At 40.2% G+C, this 25027-nt stretch overlaps 1 long non-coding RNA gene across 1 annotated transcript in view; it reads right to left on the bottom strand.

The window, feature by feature from the left end:
- Window positions 1-25027, bottom strand: part of LOC133563775 (uncharacterized) — a 108700-nt gene that overhangs the window by 71528 nt on the left and 12145 nt on the right. The window contains exon 3 of the long non-coding RNA XR_009809105.1: window positions 20779-20838. This is a non-coding gene — a long non-coding RNA (uncharacterized LOC133563775). The remainder of the gene's footprint in view (window positions 1-20778; window positions 20839-25027) is intronic.

Genomic DNA, 25027 nt, shown 5'->3' with positions numbered 1-25027 from the left:
AAAACTCAAACTCAAAATTTCGGTCTAGCGCCCCCTAGGAATAAAACACAGAAAAAACTGCTCCTAGGAAGAAATCACAGACAAAACAGCTTGTAACTTCCGGAAGGAATGTTGTAAAGACATGAAACAAAAACCTCTATGCAGGTCTCACTTAGACCTACATTTCATTCATTAACATCCTTCAGCAAAAATCAACAGGAAGTTGGCAATTACCCCTTCAAAACAAAAGTTTTGTAAAAACCTGTCACCTTTTTTCAAACATTATCTCCTCTGAGCGGTTTGTTGTGTTGGCTTCCAACTAGCACAGGAAATAGATTGAACCCTTTTGATTAAAAATTAATGGAAGAGTTTTTCCAACTGCTCCGGTTTTGATTTTACGAGCCCTGAAAGAACTCCTGCGCTGATGCTGCTGTGCTGCTGCCGTCTACAGATGGCCGCTTAAAACCACCAGCGTGACCACACAATGCAGAGAAGGTAGGTACTGTGCGGGTAAAGATATGTTGACTGGGTGACAGAAGGAGGCACAAGTTTTACTCCAGGATACAGAGAAGGTAGGTAATGTGCAGGTAAAGATATGTTGAATGGGTAAAGGCAGGAACCCTGGCAAAAGTCGGTCCCATCCATCGCTGCTTGCAGCTTTAATTTATATTTACTACCTGCTACCAGGTATGTTTTAGCACTTTCATGGCAACTTTACTGACAGAATAAGAACTTTACTCTTTACACGCTCGAAATGGGTCCCGTGACCGTAACTCTCTAATAAACTCAGTTCCTTGGGTGAATAATGTCAACTCACTACACCGGTATGTTTTAATGCTTTCATGGTGAGTTTACTGACAGATATAAGTAATAACTTTACACTACTTTATATTAGAAATGGCAACAGAAGATACAGTTGAGTTGAGTTTGAGTTTATTTCAAACATGCACGCATACAACATGATGCATCACCCATGCATGCATACAACATGATACATCACACATGCATGCATACAACATGATACATCACACATGCATGCATACAACATGATGCATCACACATGCATGCATACAACATGATGCATCACACATGCATGCATACAACATGATGCATCACACATGCATGCATACAACATGATACATCGCACATGCACACATACAACATGATGCATCAAACATGCACGCATACAACATGATGCATCACACACGCATGCATACAACATGATACATCACACATGCATGCATACAACATGATACATCACACATGCACACATACAACATGATGCATCACACATGCACGCATACATCATGATACATCACAAATGCACGCATACAACATGATACATCACACATGCATGCATACAACATGATGCATCACACATGCATGCATACAACATGATGCATCACACATGCATGCATACAACATGGTGCATCACACATGCATGCATACAACATGATACATAACACATGCAACATGATACATCACATATGCATGCAAACAACATGATACATCACACATGCATGCATACAACATGACGCATCACACATGCATGCATACAACATGATACATTACACCATCACAAATGCATGCATACAACATGATGAACCACACATGCACGCATACAACATGATGCATCACACATGCACGCATACAACATGATACATCACACATGCATGCATACAGCATGATACATCACACATTTATGCATACAACATGATACATCACACATGCATGCATATAGCATGATATATCACACATGCACGCATACAACATGATACATCACACATGCATGCATACACCATGATACATCACACATGCACGCATACAACATGACACATCACACATGCATGCATACAACATGATACATCACACATGCATGCATCCAACATGATACATCACACATGCACGCATACAACATGACACATTACACATGCATGCATACCACATGATACATCACACATGCATGCATCCAACATGATACATAACACATGCATGCATACAACATGATACATCACACATGCATGCATACAACATGGCACATAACACATGCATGAATACAACATGATGCATCACACATGCCTGCATACAACATGATACATCACACATGCCTGCATACAACATGATACATCACACATGCACCCATACAACATGATACATCACACATGCATGCATAAAACATGATACATCACACATGCACGCACACAACATACATACATCACACATGCACACATATAACATACATACATCACACATGCACACATACAACATGATACATCACACATGCATGCATACAACATGATGCATCACACATGCACGCATACAACATGATGCATCACACATGCATGCATACAACATGATACATCACACATGCATGCATACAACATGATACATCACATATGCATGCATACAACATGATTCATCTGACTTGCACGCATACAACATTATACATCACACATGCACGCATACATGATACATCACCCATGCATGCATACAACATGATACATATAACGTGCACGCATACAACATGATACATCACACATGCATGCATACAACATGATGCATCACACATGCACGCATACAACATGATGCATCACACATGCACGCATACAACATGATACATCCCACATGCATGCATACAACATGATGCATCACACATGCATGCATACAACATGGTATATCACACATGCATGCATACAACATGGTACATCACACATGCATGCATACAACATGGTACATCACACATGCACGCATACAACATGATGCATCACACATGCATGCATACAACATGATACATATCACGTGCACGCATACAACATGATACATCACACATGCATGCATACAACATGATGCATCACACATGCACGCATACAACATGATGCATCACACATGCACGCATACAACATGATACATCCCACATGCATGCATACAACATGATGCATCACACATGCATGCATACAACATGGTATATCACACATGCATGCATACAACATGGTACATCACACATGCATGCATACAACATGGTACATCACGAATGCACGCATGCAACATGATGCATCACACATGCATGCATGCAACATGATACATCACACACATGCATACAACATGATACATCCCACATGCATGCATACAACATGATGCATCACACATGCATGCATACAACATGATACATCCCACATTCATGCATACAACATGGTACATCACACATGCATGCATACAACATGGTACATCACACATGCATGCATACAACATGGTACATCACACATGCATGCATACGACATGATACATCACACATGCACGCATACAACATGATACATCACACATGCATGCATACAACATGATGCATCACACATGCATGCATACAACATGATGCATCACACATGCACACACACAACATGATACATCACAAATGCACGCATACAACATGATGCATCACACATGCATGCATACAACATGATGCATCACACATGCACGCATACAACATGATACATTACACTTGCATGCATACAACATGATACATCCCACATGCATACATACAAAATGATACATCCCACATGCATGCATACAACATGATGCATCACACATACATGCATACAACATGGCACATCCCACACGCATGCATACAACAAGATGCATCACACATGCATGCATACAACATGGGACATCACACATGCACGCATACGACATGATACATCACACATGCACGCATACAACATGATAGATCACCCATGCATGCATACAACATGGTGCATCACACATGCATGCATAAAACATGATGCATCACACATACACGCATACAACATGATACATCACACATGCACGCATACAAGTTGATGCATCACACATGCATGCATACAACATGGTGCATCACACATGCATGCATAAAACATGATGCATCACACATACACGCATACAACATGATACATCACACATGCACGCATACAAGTTGATGCATCACACATGCATGCATACAACATGATACATCCCACATGCATACATACAACATGATACATCACACATGCATGCATACAACATGGTACATCACACATGCATGCATACAACATGATACATCACACATGCATGCATACAACATGATGCATCACACATGCATGCATACAACATGATGCATCACACATGCACGCATACAACATGATACATTACACTTGCATGCATACAACATGATACATCCCACATGCATACATACAAAATGATACATCCCACATGCATGCATACAACATGATGCATCACACATGCATGCATAAAACATGGCACATCCCACACGCATGCATACAACATGGTACATCACACATGCATGCATACGACACGGTACATCACACATGCACGCATACAACATGATACATCACCCATGCATGCATACAACATGGTGCATCACACATGCATGCATAAAACATGATGCATCACACATACAACATGATACATCACACATGCACGCATACAACATGATGCATCACACATGCATGCATACAACATGATACATCCCACATGCATGCATACAACATGATACATCACACATGCATGCATACAACATGGTACATCACACATGCATGCATACAACATGATACATCACACATGCATGCATACAACATGATGCATCACACATGCATGCATACAACATGATGCATCACACATGCACGCATACAACGTGATACATCACACTTGCATGCATACAACATGATACATCTCACATGCATACATACAAAATGATACAACCCACATGTATGCATACAACATGATGGATCACACATGCATGCATACAACATGTTGCATCACACATGCATGCATACAACATGGTACATCACACATGCATGCATACGACACGGTACATCACACAAACGCATACGACATGATACATCACACATGCACGCATACAACATGATACATCACCCATGCATGCATACAACATGGTGCATCACACATGCATGCATACAACATTATACATCACACATGCATGCATACAACATGATACATCACACATGCATGCATACAACATGGTACATCACACATGCATGCATACAACATGATACATCACACATGCATGCATACAACATGATGCATCACACATGCATGCATACAACATGATGCATCACACATGCACGCATACAACGTGATACATCACACTTGCATGCATACAACATGATACATCTCACATGCATACATACAAAATGATACAACCCACATGTATGCATACAACATGATGGATCACACATGCATGCATACAACATGGCACATCCCACATACATGCATACAACATGTTGCATCACACATGCATGCATACAACATGGTACATCACACATGCATGCATACGACACGGTACATCACACAAACGCATACGACATGATACATCACACATGCACGCATACAACATGATACATCACCCATGCATGCATACAACATGGTGCATCACACATGCATGCATACAACATTATACATCACACATGCATGCATACAACATGATACATCAAACATGCACGCATACAACATGATGCATCACACATGCATGCATACAACATGATACATCACACATGCATGCATACAACATGATACATCACACATGCATGCATACAACATGATACAACACACATGCATGCATACAACATGGTGCATCACACATGCATGCATACATGATGCACCACACATTTACGCATACAACATGATACATCACACATGCACGCATACAACATGATACGTCACACATGCATGCATACAACATGATACATCACACATGCATGCATACAACATGATACATCACACATGCATGCATACAACATGGTGCATCACACATGCATGCATACATGATGCACCACACATGCACGCATACAACATGATACATCACACATGCACGCATACAACATGATACATCACACATGCATGCATACAACATGATACATCACACATGCATGCATACAACATGATACATCACACATGCATGCATACAACATGGTGCATCACACATGCATGCATACAACATGATACATCACACATGCATGCATAAAACATGATACATCACACATGCATGCATACAACATGATACATCACACATGCATGCATACAACATGATACATCACACATGCATGCATGCAACATGGTGCATCACACATGCACGCATACAACATGATGCATCACACATGCACGCATACAACATGATACATCACCCATGCACGCATACAACATGGTGCATCACACATGCATGCATACAACATGATACATCACACATGCATGCATACAACATGATACATCACACATGCACGCATACAACATGATACATCACACATGCATGCATACAACATGATACATCACACATGCATGCATACAACATGGTGCATCACACATGCATGCATACAACATGATGCATCACACATGCATGCATACAACATGATGCATCACACATGCACACATACAACATGATACATCACACATGCATGCATACAACATGATACATCACACATGCATGCATACAACATGATACATCACACATGCATGCATACAACATGATACATCACACATGCATGCATACAACATGATACATCACACATGCATGCATGCAACATGGTGCATCACACATGCACGCATACAACATGATGCATCACACATGCACGCATACAACATGATACATCACCCATGCACGCATACAACATGGTGCATCACACATGCATGCATACAACATGATACATCACACATGCATGCATACAACATGATACATCACACATGCACGCATACAACATGATGCATCACACATGCATGCATGCATACAACATGATACATCCCATATGCATGCATACAACATGATACATCACACATTTATGCATACATCCTTGATACATCACACATGCATGCATACAACATGACACATCACACATGCATGCATACAACATGATACATCACACATGCATGCATACAACATGATACATCACACATGCATGCATACAACATGGTGCATCACACATGCATGCATACAACATGATGCATCACACATGCACGCATACAACATGATACATCACACATGCACGCATACAACATGATACATCACACATGCATGCATGCAACATGATACATCACACATGCATGCATACAACATGATAAATCACACATGCATGCATACAACATTATACATCACACATGCATGCATACAACATGATACATCACACATGCATGCATACAACATGATACATCACACATGCATGCATACAACATGGTGCATCACACATGCATGCATACAACATGATGCATCACACATGCACGCATACAACATGATACATCACACATGCACGCATACAACATGATACATCACACATGCATGCATGCAACATGATACATCACACATGCATGCATACAACATGATACATCACACATGCATGCATACAACATTATACATCACACATGCATGCATGCAACATGGTGCATCCCACATGCATGCATACAACATGATGCATCACACATGCACGCATACAACATGATACATCACCCATGCATGCATACAACATGGTGCATCACACATGCATGCATACAACATGATACATCACACATGCATGCACACAACATGATACATCACACATGCATGCATACAACATGATACATCCCACATGCATGCATACAACATGATACATTGCCACATTTATGCATACAACATGATACATCACACATGCATGCATACAACATGATACATCACACATGCATGCATGCAACATGATACATCACACATGCATGCATACAACATGATACATCACACATGCATGCATACAACATGGTGCATCACACATGCATGCATACAACATGATGCATCACACATGCACGCATACAACATGATGCATCACACATGCACGCATACAACATGATACATCACACATGCATGCATACAACATGATACATCACACATGCATGCATACAACATGATACATCACACATGCATGCATGCAACATGATACATCACACATGCATGCATACAACATGATACATCACACATGCATGCATGCAACATGGTGCATCACACATGCACGCATACAACATGATGCATCACACATGCACGCATACAACATGATACATCACCCATGCGCGCATACAACATGGTGCATCACACATGCATGCATACAACATGATACATCACACATGCATGCATACAACATGATACATCACACATGCACGCATACAACATGATACATCACACATGCATGCATACAACATGATACATCACACATGCATGCATACAACATGGTGCATCACTGATGCATGCATACAACATGATGCATCACACATGCACACATACAACATGATACATCACACATGCATGCGTACAACATAATACATCACACATGCATGCATACAACATGATACATCACACATGCATGCATACAACATGATACATCACACATGCATGCATACAACATGATACATCACACATGCATGCATGCAACATGGTGCATCACACATGCACGCATACAACATGATGCATCACACATGCACGCATACAACATGATGCATCACACATGCACGCATACAACATGATACATCACCCATGCACGCATACAACATGGTGCATCACACATGCATGCATACAACATGATACATCACACATGCATGCATACAACATGATACATCACACATGCACGCATACAACATGATGCATCACACATGCATGCATACAACATGATACATCCCACATGCATGCATACAACATGATACATCACACATTTATGCATACATCCTTGATACATCACACATGCATGCATACAACATGACACATCACACATGCATGCATACAACATGATACATCACACATGCATAAATACAACATGATACATCACACATGCATGCATACAACATGGTGCATCACACATGCATGCATACAACATGATGCATCACACATGCACGCATACAACATGATACATCACACATGCACGCATACAACATGATACATCACACATGCATGCATGCAACATGATACATCACACATGCATGCATACAACATGATACATCACACATGTATGCATACAACATTATACATCACACATGCATGCATGCAACATGGTGCATCGCACATGCATGCATACAACATGATGCATCACACATGCACGCATACAACATGATACATCACCCATGCATGCATACAACATGGTGCATCACACATGCATGCATACAACATGATACATCACACATGCATGCATACAACATGATACATCACACATGCATGCATACAACATGATACATCCCACATGCATACATACAACATGATACATCACACATTTATGCATACAACATGATACATCACACATGCATGCATACAACATGATACATCACACATGCATGCAACATGATACATCACACATGCATGCATACAACATGATACATCACACATGCATGCATACAACATGATACATCACACATGCATGCATGCAACATGATACATCAAACATGCACGCATACAACATGATGCATCACGCATGCATGCATACAACATGATACAACACACATGCATGCATACAACATGGTGCATCACACATGCATGCATACAACATGATGCATCACACATGCACGCATACAACATGATACATCACACATGCACGCATACAACATGATACATCACACATGCATGCATGCAACATGATACATCACACATGCATGCATACAACATGATACATCACACATGCATGCATACAACATTATACATCACACATGCATGCATGCAACATGGTGCATCCCACATGCATGCATACAACATGATGCATCACACATGCACGCATACAACATGATACATCACCCATGCATGCATACAACATGGTGCATCACACATGCATGCATACAACATGATACATCACACATGCATGCACACAACATGATACATCACACATGCATGCATACAACATGATACATCCCACATGCATGCATACAACATGATACATCACACATTTATGCATACAACATGATACATCACACATGCATGCATACAACATGATACATCACACATGCATGCATGCAACATGATACATCACACATGCATGCATACAACATGATACATCACACATGCATGCATACAACATGGTGCATCACACATGCATGCATACAACATGATGCATCACACATGCACGCATACAACATGATGCATCACACATGCACGCATACAACATGATACATCACACATGCATGCATACAACATGATACATCACACATGCATGCATACAACATGATACATCACACATGCATGCATGCAACATGATACATCACACATGCATGCATACAACATGATACATCACACATGCATGCATGCAACATGGTGCATCACACATGCACGCATACAACATGATGCATCACACATGCACGCATACAACATGATACATCACCCATGCACGCATACAACATGATGCATCACACATGCACGCATACAACATGATACATCACCCATGCACGCATACAACATGGTGCATCACACATGCATGCATACAACATGATACATCACACATGCATGCATACAACATGATACATCACACATGCACGCATACAACATGATGCATCACACATGCATGCATACAACATGATACATCCCACATGCATGCATACAACATGATACATCACACATTTATGCATACATCCTTGATACATCACACATGCATGCATACAACATGACACATCACACATGCATGCATACAACATGATACATCACACATGCATGCATACAACATGATACATCACACATGCATGCATACAACATGGTGCATCACACATGCATGCATACAACATGATGCATCACACATGCACGCATACAACATGATACATCACACATGCACGCATACAACATGATACATCACACATGCATGCATGCAACATGATACATCACACATGCATGCATACAACATGATACATCACACATGCATGCATACAACATTATACATCACACATGCATGCATGCAACATGGTGCATCGCACATGCATGCATACAACATGATGCATCACACATGCACGCATACAACATGATACATCACCCATGCATGCATACAACATGGTGCATCACACATGCATGCATACAACATGATACATCACACATGCATGCATACAACATGATACATCACACATGCATGCATACAACATGATACATCCCACATGCATGCATACAACATGATACATCACACATTTATGCATACAACATGATACATCACACATGCATGCATACAACATGATACATCACACATGCATGCATGCAACATGATACATCACACATGCATGCATACAACATGATACATCACACATGCATGCATGCAACATGATACATCAAACATGCACGCATACAACATGATGCATCACGCATGCATGCATACAACATGATACAACACACATGCATGCATACAACATGGTGCATCACACATGCATGCATACATGATGCACACCACATTTACGCATACAACATGATAAATAACACATGCATGCATACAACATGATACATCACACATGCATGCATACAACATGGTGCATCACACATGCATGCATACATGATGCACCACACATGCACGCATACAACATGATACATCACACATGCATGCATACAACATGATACATCACACATGCATGCATACAACATGATACATCACACATGCATGCATACAACATGATACATCACACATGCATGCATACAACATGATACATCACACATGCATGCATACAACATGATACAACACACATGCATGCATACAACATGGTGCATCACACATGCATGCATACATGATGCACCACACATTTACGCATACAACATGATACATCACACATGCATGCATACAACATGATACATCACACATGCATGCTTACAACATGATACATCACAGATGCATGCATACAACATGATACATCACACATGCATGCATACAACATGGTGCATCACACATGCATGCATACATGATGCACCACACATGCACGCATACAACATGATACATCACACATGCACGCATACAACATGATACATCACACATGCATGCATACAACATGATACATCACACATGCATGCATACAACATGATACATCACACATGCATGCATACAACATGGTGCATCACACATGCATGCATACAACATGATACATCACACATGCATGCATAAAACATGATACATCACACATGCATGCATACAACATGATACATCACACATGCATGCATACAACATGATACATCACACATGCATGCATGCAACATGGTGCATCACACATGCACGCATACAACATGATGCATCACACATGCACGCATACAACATGATACATCACCCATGCACGCATACAACATGGTGCATCACACATGCATGCATACAACATGATACATCACACATGCATGCATACAACATGATACATCACACATGCACGCATACAACATGATACATCACACATGCATGCATACAACATGATACATCACACATGCATGCATACAACATGGTGCATCACACATGCATGCATACAACATGATGCATCACACATGCACACATACAACATGATACATCACACATGCATGCATACAACATGATACATCACACATGCATGCATACAACATGATACATCACACATGCATGCATACAACATGATACATCACACATGCATGCATGCAACATGGTGCATCACACATGCACGCATACAACATGATGCATCACACATGCACGCATACAACATGATACATCACCCATGCACGCATACAACATGGTGCATCACACAAGCATGCATACAACATGATACATCACACATGCATGCATACAACATGATACATCACACATGCACGCATACAACATGATGCATCACACATGCATGCATACAACATGATACATCCCACATGCATGCATACAACATGATACATCACACATTTATGCATACATCCTTGATACATCACACATGCATGCATACAACATGACACATCACACATGCATGCATACAACATGATACATCACACATGCATGCATACAACATGATACATCACACATGCATGCATACAACATGGTGCATCACACATGCATGCATACAACATGATGCATCACACATGCACGCATACAACATGATACATCACACATGCACGCATACAACATGATACATCACACATGCATGCATGCAACATGATACATCACACATGCATGCATACAACATGATACATCACACATGCATGCATACAACATTATACATCACACATGCATGCATGCAACATGGTGCATCACACATGCACGCATACAACATGATACATCACCCATGCATGCATACAACATGGTGCATCACACATGCATGCATACAACATGATACATCACACATGCATGCATACAACATGATACATCACACATGCATGCATACAACATGATACATCACACATGCATGCATACAACATGATACATCACACATTTATGCATACAACATGATACATCACACATGCATGCATACAACATGATACATCACACATGCATGCATACAACATGATACATCACACATTTATGCATACATCCTTGATACATCACACATGCATGCATACAACATGACACATCACACATGCATGCATACAACATGATACATCACACATGCATGCATACAACATGATACATCACACATGCATGCATACAACATGGTGCATCACACATGCATGCATACAACATGATGCATCACACATGCACGCATACAACATGATACATCACACATGCACGCATACAACATGATACATCACACATGCATGCATGCAACATGATACATCACACATGCATGCATACAACATGATACATCACACATGCATGCATACAACATTATACATCACACATGCATGCATGCAACATGGTGCATCGCACATGCATGCATACAACATGATGCATCACACATGCACGCATACAACATGATACATCACCCATGCATGCATACAACAGGGTGCATCACACATGCATGCATACAACATGATACATCACACATGCCTGCATACAACATGATACATCACACATGCATGCATACAACATGATACATCCCACATGCATGCATACAACATGATACATCACACATGCATGCATACAACATGGTGCATCACACATGCATGCATACAACATGATGCATCACACATGCACGCATACAACATGATGCATCACACATGCACGCATACAACATGATACATCACACATGCATGCATACAACATGATACATCACACACGCATGCATGCAACATGATACATCACACATGCATGCATACAACATGATACATCACACATGCATGCATGCAACATGATACATCACACATGCATGCATACAACATGATACATCACACATGCATGCATGCAACATGGTGCATCACACATGCACGCATACAACATGATGCATCACACATGCACGCATACAACATGATACATCACCCATGCACGCATACAACATGGTGCATCACACATGCATGCATACAACATGATACATCACACATGCATGCATACAACATGATACATCACACATGCACGCATACAACATGATACATCACACATGCATGCATACAACATGATACATCACACATGCATGCATACAACATGGTGCATCACACATGCATGCATACAACATGATGCATCACACATGCACACATACAACATGATACATCACACATGCATGCATACAACATGATACATCACACATGCATGCATACAACATGATACATCACACATGCATGCATACAACATGATACATCACACATGCATGCATACAACATGATACATCACACATGCATGCATGCAACATGGTGCATCACACATGCACGCATACAACATGATGCATCACACATGCACGCATACAACATGATACATCACCCATGCACGCATACAACATGGTGCATCACACATGCATGCATACAACATGATACATCACACATGCACGCATACAACATGATGCATCACACATGCATGCATACAACATGATACATCACACATGCACGCATACAACATGATGCATCACACATGCATGCATACAACATGATACATCCCACATGCATGCATACAACATGATACATCACACATTTATGCATACATCCTTGATACATCACACATGCATGCATACAACATGACACATCACACATGCATGCATACAACATGATACATCACACATGCATGCATACAACATGATACATCACACATGCATGCATACAACATGGTGCATCACACATGCATGCATACAACATGATGCATCACACATGCACGCATACAACATGATACATCACACATGCACGCATACAACATGATACATCACACATGCATGCATGCAACATGATACATCACACATGCATGCATACAACATGATACATCACACATGCATGCATACAACATTATACATCACACATGCATGCATGCAACATGGTGCATCGCACATGCATGCATACAACATGATGCATCACACATGCATGCATACAACATGATACATCACACATGCATGCATACAACATGGTGCATCACACATGCATGCATACAACATGATGCATCACACATGCACACATACAACATGATACATCACACATGCATGCATACAACATGATACATCACACATGCATGCATACAACATGATACATCACACATGCATGCATACAACATGATACATCACACATGCATGCATGCAACATGGTGCATCACACATGCACGCATACAACATGATGCATCAAACATGCACGCATACAACATGATACATCACCCATGCACGCATACAACATGGTGCATCACACAAGCATGCATACAACATGATACATCACACATGCATGCATACAACATGATACATCACACATGCACGCATACAACATGATGCATCACACATGCATGCATACAACATGATACATCCCACATGCATGCATACAACATGATACATCACACATTTATGCATACATCCTTGATACATCACACATGCATGCATACAACATGACACATCACACATGCATGCATACAACATGATACATCACACATGCATGCATACAACATGATACATCACACATGCATGCATACAACATGGTGCATCACACATGCATGCATACAACATGATGCATCACACATGCACGCATACAACATGATACATCACACATGCACGCATACAACATGATACATCACACATGCATGCATGCAACATGATACATCACACATGCATGCATACAACATGATACATCACACATGCATGCATACAACATTATACATCACACATGCATGCATGCAACATGGTGCATCACACATGCACGCATACAACATGATACATCACCCATGCATGCATACAACATGGTGCATCACACATGCATGCATACAACATGATACATCACACATGCATGCATACAACATGATACATCACACATGCATGCATACAACATGATACATCACACATGCATGCATACAACATGATACATCACACATTTATGCATACAACATGATACATCACACATGCATGCATACAACATGATACATCACACATGCATGCATACAACATGATACATCACACATTTATGCATACATCCTTGATACATCACACATGCATGCATACAACATGACACATCACACATGCATGCATACAACATGATACATCACACATGCATGCATACAACATGATACATCACACATGCATGCATACAACATGGTGCATCACACATGCATGCATACAACATGATGCATCACACATGCACGCATACAACATGATACATCACACATGCACGCATACAACATGATACATCACACATGCATGCATGCAACATGATACATCACACATGCATGCATACAACATGATACATCACACATGCATGCATACAACATTATACATCACACATGCATGCATGCAACATGGTGCATCGCACATGCATGCATACAACATGATGCATCACACATGCACGCATACAACATGATACATCACCCATGCATGCATACAACAGGGTGCATCACACATGCATGCATACAACATGATACATCACACATGCCTGCATACAACATGATACATCACACATGCATGCATACAACATGATACATCCCACATGCATGCATACAACATGATACATCACACATGCATGCATACAACATGGTGCATCACACATGCATGCATACAACATGATGCATCACACATGCACGCATACAACATGATGCATCACACATGCACGCATACAACATGATACATCACACATGCATGCATACAACATGATACATCACACACGCATGCATGCAACATGATACATCACACATGCATGCATACAACATGATACATCACACATGCATGCATGCAACATGATACATCACACATGCATGCATACAACATGATACATCACACATGCATGCATGCAACATGGTGCATCACACATGCACGCATACAACATGATGCATCACACATGCACGCATACAACATGATACATCACCCATGCACGCATACAACATGGTGCATCACACATGCATGCATACAACATGATACATCACACATGCATGCATACAACATGATACATCACACATGCACGCATACAACATGATACATCACACATGCATGCATACAACATGATACATCACACATGCATGCATACAACATGGTGCATCACACATGCATGCATACAACATGATGCATCACACATGCACACATACAACATGATACATCACACATGCATGCATACAACATGATACATCACACATGCATGCATACAACATGATACATCACACATGCATGCATACAACATGATACATCACACATGCATGCATACAACATGATACATCACACATGCATGCATGCAACATGGTGCATCACACATGCACGCATACAACATGATGCATCACACATGCACGCATACAACATGATACATCACCCATGCACGCATACAACATGGTGCATCACACATGCATGCATACAACATGATACATCACACATGCACGCATACAACATGATGCATCACACATGCATGCATACAACATGATACATCACACATGCACGCATACAACATGATGCATCACACATGCATGCATACAACATGATACATCCCACATGCATGCATACAACATGATACATCACACATTTATGCATACATCCTTGATACATCACACATGCATGCATACAACATGACACATCACACATGCATGCATACAACATGATACATCACACATGCATGCATACAACATGATACATCACACATGCATGCATACAACATGGTGCATCACACATGCATGCATACAACATGATGCATCACACATGCACGCATACAACATGATACATCACACATGCACGCATACAACATGATACATCACACATGCATGCATGCAACATGATACATCACACATGCATGCATACAACATGATACATCACACATGCATGCATACAACATTATACATCACACATGCATGCATGCAACATGGTGCATCGCACATGCATGCATACAACATGATGCATCACACATGCACGCATACAACATGATACATCACCCATGCATGCATACAACATGGTGCATCACACATGCATGCATACAACATGATACATCACACATGCATGCATACATGATACATCACACATGCATGCATACAACATGATACATCCCACATGCATGCATACAACATGATACATCACACATTTATGCATACAACATGATACATCACACATGCATGCATACAACATGATACATCACACATGCATGCATGCAACATGATACATCACACATGCATGCATACAACATGATACATCACACATGCATGCATACAACATGGTGCATCACACATGCATGCATACAACATGATGCATCACACATGCACGCATACAACATGATGCATCACACATGCACGCATACAACATGATACATCACACATGCATGCATACAACATGATACATCACACATGCATGCATGCAACATGATACATCACACATGCATGCATACAACATGATACATCACACATGCATGCATGCAACATGATACATCACACATGCATGCATACAACATGATACATCACACATGCATGCATACAACATGGTGCATCACACATGCACGCATACAACATGATGCATCACACATGCACGCATACAACATGATGCATCACACATGCACGCATACAACATGATAATCCCACCTGCATGCATACAACATGATACATCACACATGCATGCATACAACATGGTACATCACACATGCATGCATACAACATGATGCATCACACATGAACCCAGGACTACTCAGGGCCTTTACATTGTGAGGCACATGCACTAACCCCTGTACCACCGTGCTGCCCTTCCTTGGCTATTCATTTTGATATAAAAAAAAAGGTGTTGGAATTCTTCTCACTATTGATACTTTTTTTGCTGTTATTCATTTTTGTTTGACTACTTTTGGATTGTTCTGTGTCATGTTTGTGTGTCCTCTCAATTGCTCCGTTGTTTGTTCTGGGTGTTGCTGGGCTGAAAATGTATTATTAGTGTGTATTATTTTGTTGGACTGATAAATAATAGAAAAACAGAAGAAAAGGTGTCCATGAGTGCTGAGGTTAAAGATCATATCAATACATTTTCATCGCGGCTTAAGGTTGTGTTTCTGGTCCTCGTCAGAACAAGAACCCTATTGGCGTTGAGGGCGCCCTGTGATCAAAAGAGGGCTGGAGGTGGCTGGGGTCAAAGGTCGTGTTGCTTTGTCAACCACAAGTCAGCCTCCACGCACTTCAAGAACCTCCCTGACCTGATTGGAGATGTCAGCTTAGTGTGTGTGTGTGTGTGTGTGTGTGTGTGTGTGTGTGTGTGTGTGTGTGTGTGTGTGTGTGTGTGTGTGTGTGTGTGTGTGTGTGTGTGTGTGTGTAACAGATCCACCCTTTGTGACTGGGGAGGCCTCGGCGAGGGTTGACAACAAAGAGAAGCTGTGTTTGACAACCTGAGACTCCCAGCCAGGTAAGTCTGCTATCATCTGAAGCCACGCCCCTTGGTCACATGACACCATAGACCTTCAACTTGAGACCACAAGGCCGTGGCTTGTCCTCTGATAAGCCTGAAAGGGAAAGCGATGATACAGTATTATCTGCTCACTCCTGCTGCTACAGTCACACCCAGGATTCTCACAGGAATGAAGGCAAAAACCATGCTTGCCAACCTTGAGACCTCCTATTTCGGGAGGTGGGGGATGGGGGGGGGGGGGGCATGGTTAAGAGGGGAGGAGTATATTTACAACCAGAATTCACCAAGTCAAGTATTTCATATATATATATATATATATATATATATATATAAAAAATAAATACTTGACTTTCGGTGAATTATATATATATATATATATGTATATATATATATATATATATATATATATATATATATATATATATATATATATATATGTACTTTTTTTTTTAAGCAGTGCACTCATTCGAAAAATGTAAGTCCTGGAGCCTATCTCAGAAGCATTTGGGTGGAAGGCAGAGTACACCCTGGACATGTCGCCACCTTATCGCATTTTATTTTGGTAAAAAACAGGCATTATGTTGCCAAAATAAAATTAAACAGCTGAACTGTATTTCTATTTACATTGATATTTTGTAAAAATTATAAAAACAAAACAAAAAAAACACCATATATTTGACAGTACAAGTTTGGTAACTAAGCTGCCAAAAAGAAAACTGTTTTGTTTTTTTACTCATTACGTAACAACTCCTAAAAATATTTGAAATCCATCCACCCATTTTCTACCGCTTGTCCCTTTCGAATTAATAGGCAAATTCTTTATTTACTGTTACAAGCGGCCCTCTAATGGCAGCCGTGACTGAAGAAAAAAACGTTGCCACCGCTGCAATATAAGATGCAAAAAGAAAACAGGGCGGCCAAAATAAAGAACCGCTTGAGGAAGGAGTTCAATAAAAGAGGGACAAAATGCACACATACCTGAAAATGAAGTAAACATCACAAGCTCCTTCTCTGCGACTCTTGGGAGCGCTCGGCTTCCTGCACATGAAAAACATACTATTTACTGGCAGGAAGTAGTGGTCATGTGACATGAAAGATGCAAAACATACTATTTCCCGACAGGAAGTAGTGGTCACGTGACATGAAAGATAGAAAACATACTATTTACCGACAGGAAGTAGTGGTCATGTGACATGAAAGATAGAAAACATACTATTTACCGACAGGAAGTAGTGGTCATGTGACATGAAAGATGCAAAACATACTATTTACCGACAGGAAGTAGTGGTCACGTGACATGAAAGATAGAAAACATACTATTTACCAACGGGAAGTAGTGGTCACGTGACATGAAAAATAAAAAACATACTATTTATTGACAGGAAGTAGTGGTCACCTGACATGAAAGATAGAAAACATACTATTTACCGGCAGGAAGTAGTGGTCACGTGACATGAAACATGGAAAACACTCTATTTTCTGACAGGAAGTAGTAGTCACGTGATATGAAAAATACAAAACATACTATTTACCAACAGGAAGTAGTGGTCACGTGACATGAAAGATAGAAAACATACTGTTTACCGACAGGAAGTAGTGGTCACGTGACATGAAAGACAGAAAACATACAATTTATTGACAGGAAGTAGTGGTCACGTGACATGAAACATAGAAAACATACTATTTATTGAAAGGAAGTAGTGGTCACGTGACATGAAAGATAGAAAACATACTATTTACCGACAGGAAGTAGTGGTCACGTGACATGAAAGATAGAAAACATACTATTTACCGACAGGAAGTAGTGGTCACGTGACATGAAAGATAGAAAACATACTATTTACCGACAGGAAGTAGTGGTCACGTGACATGAAAGATAGAAAACATACTATTTACCGACAGGAAGTAGTGGTCGCGTGACATGAAAGATAGAAAACATACTATTTACCCACAGGAAGTAGTGGTCACGTGACATGAAAGACAGAAAACACTATTTACCGGCAGGAAGTAGTGGTCACGTGACATGAAAGATAGAAAAGATACTATTTACCGACAGGAAGTAGTGGTCACGTGACATGAAAGATAGAAAACATACTATTTACTGACAGGAAGTAGTGGTCATGTGACACGAAATATAGAAAACATACTATTTACTGACAGGAAGTAGTGGTCACGTGACACGAAAGATAGAAAACATACTATTTATTGACAGGAAGTAGTGGTCACGTGACACGAAAGATAGAAAACATACTATTTACCGACAGGATGTAGTGGTCACGTGACATGAAAGATAGAAAACATACTATTTACCCACAGGAAGTAGTGGTCACGTGACATGAAAGACAGAAAACACTATTTACCGACAGGAAGTAGTGGTCACGTGACATGAAAGATAGAAAACATAGTATTTACCGACAGGAAGTAGTGGTCACGTGACATGAAAGATAGAAAACATACTATTTACTGACAGGAAGTAGTGGTCATGTGACACGAAATATAGAAAACATACTATTTACTGACAGGAAGTAGTGGTCACGTGACACGAAAGATAGAAAACATACTATTTATTGACAGGAAGTAGTGGTCACGTGACAGGAAAGATAGAAAACATACTATTTATTGACAGGAAGTAGTGGTCACGTGACATGAAAGATAGAAAACATACTATTTACCCACAGGAAGTAGTGGTCACATGACATGAAAGACAGAAAACACTATTTACCGACAGGAAGTAGTGGTCATGTGACATGAAACATGGAAAACGTACTATTTATTGACAGGAAGTAGTGGTCATGTGACATGAAAGATGCAAAACATACTATTTACCGACTGGAAGTAGTGGTCACGTGACATGAAAGATAGAAAACATACTATTTACCAACGGGAAGTAGTGGTCACCTGACATGAAAAATAAAAAACATACTATTTATTGACAGGAAGTAGTGGTCACCTGACATGAAAGATAGAAAACATACTATTTACCGGCAGGAAGTAGTGGTCACGTGACATGAAACATGGAAAACACTCTATTTTCTGACAGGAAGTAGTAGTCACGTGACATGAAAAATACAAAACATACTATTTACCAACAGGAAGTAGTGGTCACGTGACATGAAAGATAGAACACATACTGTTTACCGACAGGAAGTAGTGGTCACGTGACATGAAAGACAGAAAACATACTATTTATTGACAGGAAGTAGTGGTCACGTGACATGAAACATAGAAAACATACTATTTATTGAAAGGAAGTAGTGGTCACGTGACATGAAAGATAGAAAACATACTATTTACCGACAGGAAGTAGTGGTCACGTGACATGAAAGACAGAAAACACTATTTACCGACAGGAAGTAGTGGTCACGTGACATGAAAGATAGAAAACATACTATTTACCGACAGGAAGTAGTGGTCACGTGACATGAAAGATAAAAAACATACTATTTACTGACAGGAAGTAGTGGTCATGTGACACGAAATATAGAAAACATACTATTTACTGACAGGAAGTAGTGGTCACGTGACACGAAAGATAGGAAACATACTATTTATTGACAGGAAGTAGTGGTCACGTGACACGAAAGATAGAAAACATACTATTTATTGACAGGAAGTAGTGGTCACGTGACAAGAAACATAGAAAACATACTATTTATTGAAAGGAAGTAGTGGTCACGTGACATGAAAGATAGAAAACATACTATTTACCGACAGGAAGTAGTGGTCACGTGACATGAAAGATAGAAAACATACTATTTACCGACAGGAAGTAGTGGTCACGTGACATGAAAGATAGAAAACATACTATTTACTGACAGGAAGTAGTGGTCATGTGACATGAAAGATAGAAAACATACTATTTACTGACAGGAAGTAGTGGTCATGTGACACGAAATATAGAAAACATACTATTTACTGACAGGAAGTAGTGGTCACGTGACACGAAAGATAGAAAACATACTATTTATTGACAGGAAGTAGTGGTCACGTGACACGAAAGATAGAAAACATACTATTTATTGACAGGAAGTAGTGGTCACGTGACATGAAAGATAGAAAACATACTATTTACCCACAGGAAGTAGTGGTCACGTGACATGAAAGACAGAAAACACTATTTACCGACAGGAAGTAGTGGTCACGTGACATGAAAGATAGAAAACATACTATTTACCGACAGGAAGTAGTGGTCATGTGACATGAAAGATAGAAAACATACTATTTACCGACAGGAAGTAGTGGTCACATGACATGAAAGATAGAAAACATACTATTTATTGACAGGAAGTAGTGGTCATGTGACATGAAAGATGCAAAACATACTATTTACCGACAGGAAGTAGTGGTCACGTGACATGAAAGATAGAAAACATACTATTTACCAACGGGAAGTAGTGGTCACGTGACATGAAAAATAAAAAACATACTATTTATTGACAGGAAGTAGTGGTCACCTGACATGAAAGATAGAAAACATACTATTTACCGGCAGGAAGTAGTGGTCACGTGACATGAAACATGGAAAACACTCTATTTTCTGACAGGAAGTAGTAGTCACGTGACATAAAAAATACAAAACATACTATTTACCAACAGGAAGTAGTGGTCATGTGACATGAAAGATAGAAAACATACTGTTTACCGACAGGAAGTAGTGGTCACGTGACATGAAAGACAGAAAACATACTATTTATTGACAGGAAGTAGTGGTCACGTGACATGAAACATAGAAAACATACTATTTATTGAAAGGAAGTAGTGGTCACGTGACATGAAAGATAGAAAACATACTATTTACCGACAGGAAGTAGTGGTCACGTGACATGAAAGATAGAAAACATACTATTTACCGACAGGAAGTAGTGGTCACGTGACATGAAAGATAGAAAACATACTATTTACCGACAGGAAGTAGTGGTCACGTGACATGAAAGATAGAAAACATACTATTTACCGACAGGAAGTAGTGGTCACGTGACATGAAAGATAGAAAACATACTATTTACCGACAGGAAGTAGTGGTCGCGTGACATGAAAGATAGAAAACATACTATTTACCCACAGGAAGTAGTGGTCACGTGACATGAAAGACAGAAAACACTATTTACCGGCAGGAAGTAGTGGTCACGTGACATGAAAGATAGAAAAGATACTATTTACCGACAGGAAGTAGTGGTCACGTGACATGAAAGATAGAAAACATACTATTTACCGACAGGAAGTAGTG

This window comes from Nerophis ophidion, linkage group LG12 (assembly GCF_033978795.1).
Source record: "Nerophis ophidion isolate RoL-2023_Sa linkage group LG12, RoL_Noph_v1.0, whole genome shotgun sequence".
NCBI classification, from domain to species: domain Eukaryota; kingdom Metazoa; phylum Chordata; class Actinopteri; order Syngnathiformes; family Syngnathidae; genus Nerophis; species Nerophis ophidion.
Note: the sequence above shows the minus strand (reverse complement) of the source record. Positions and strands in the feature narration are given on the sequence as shown.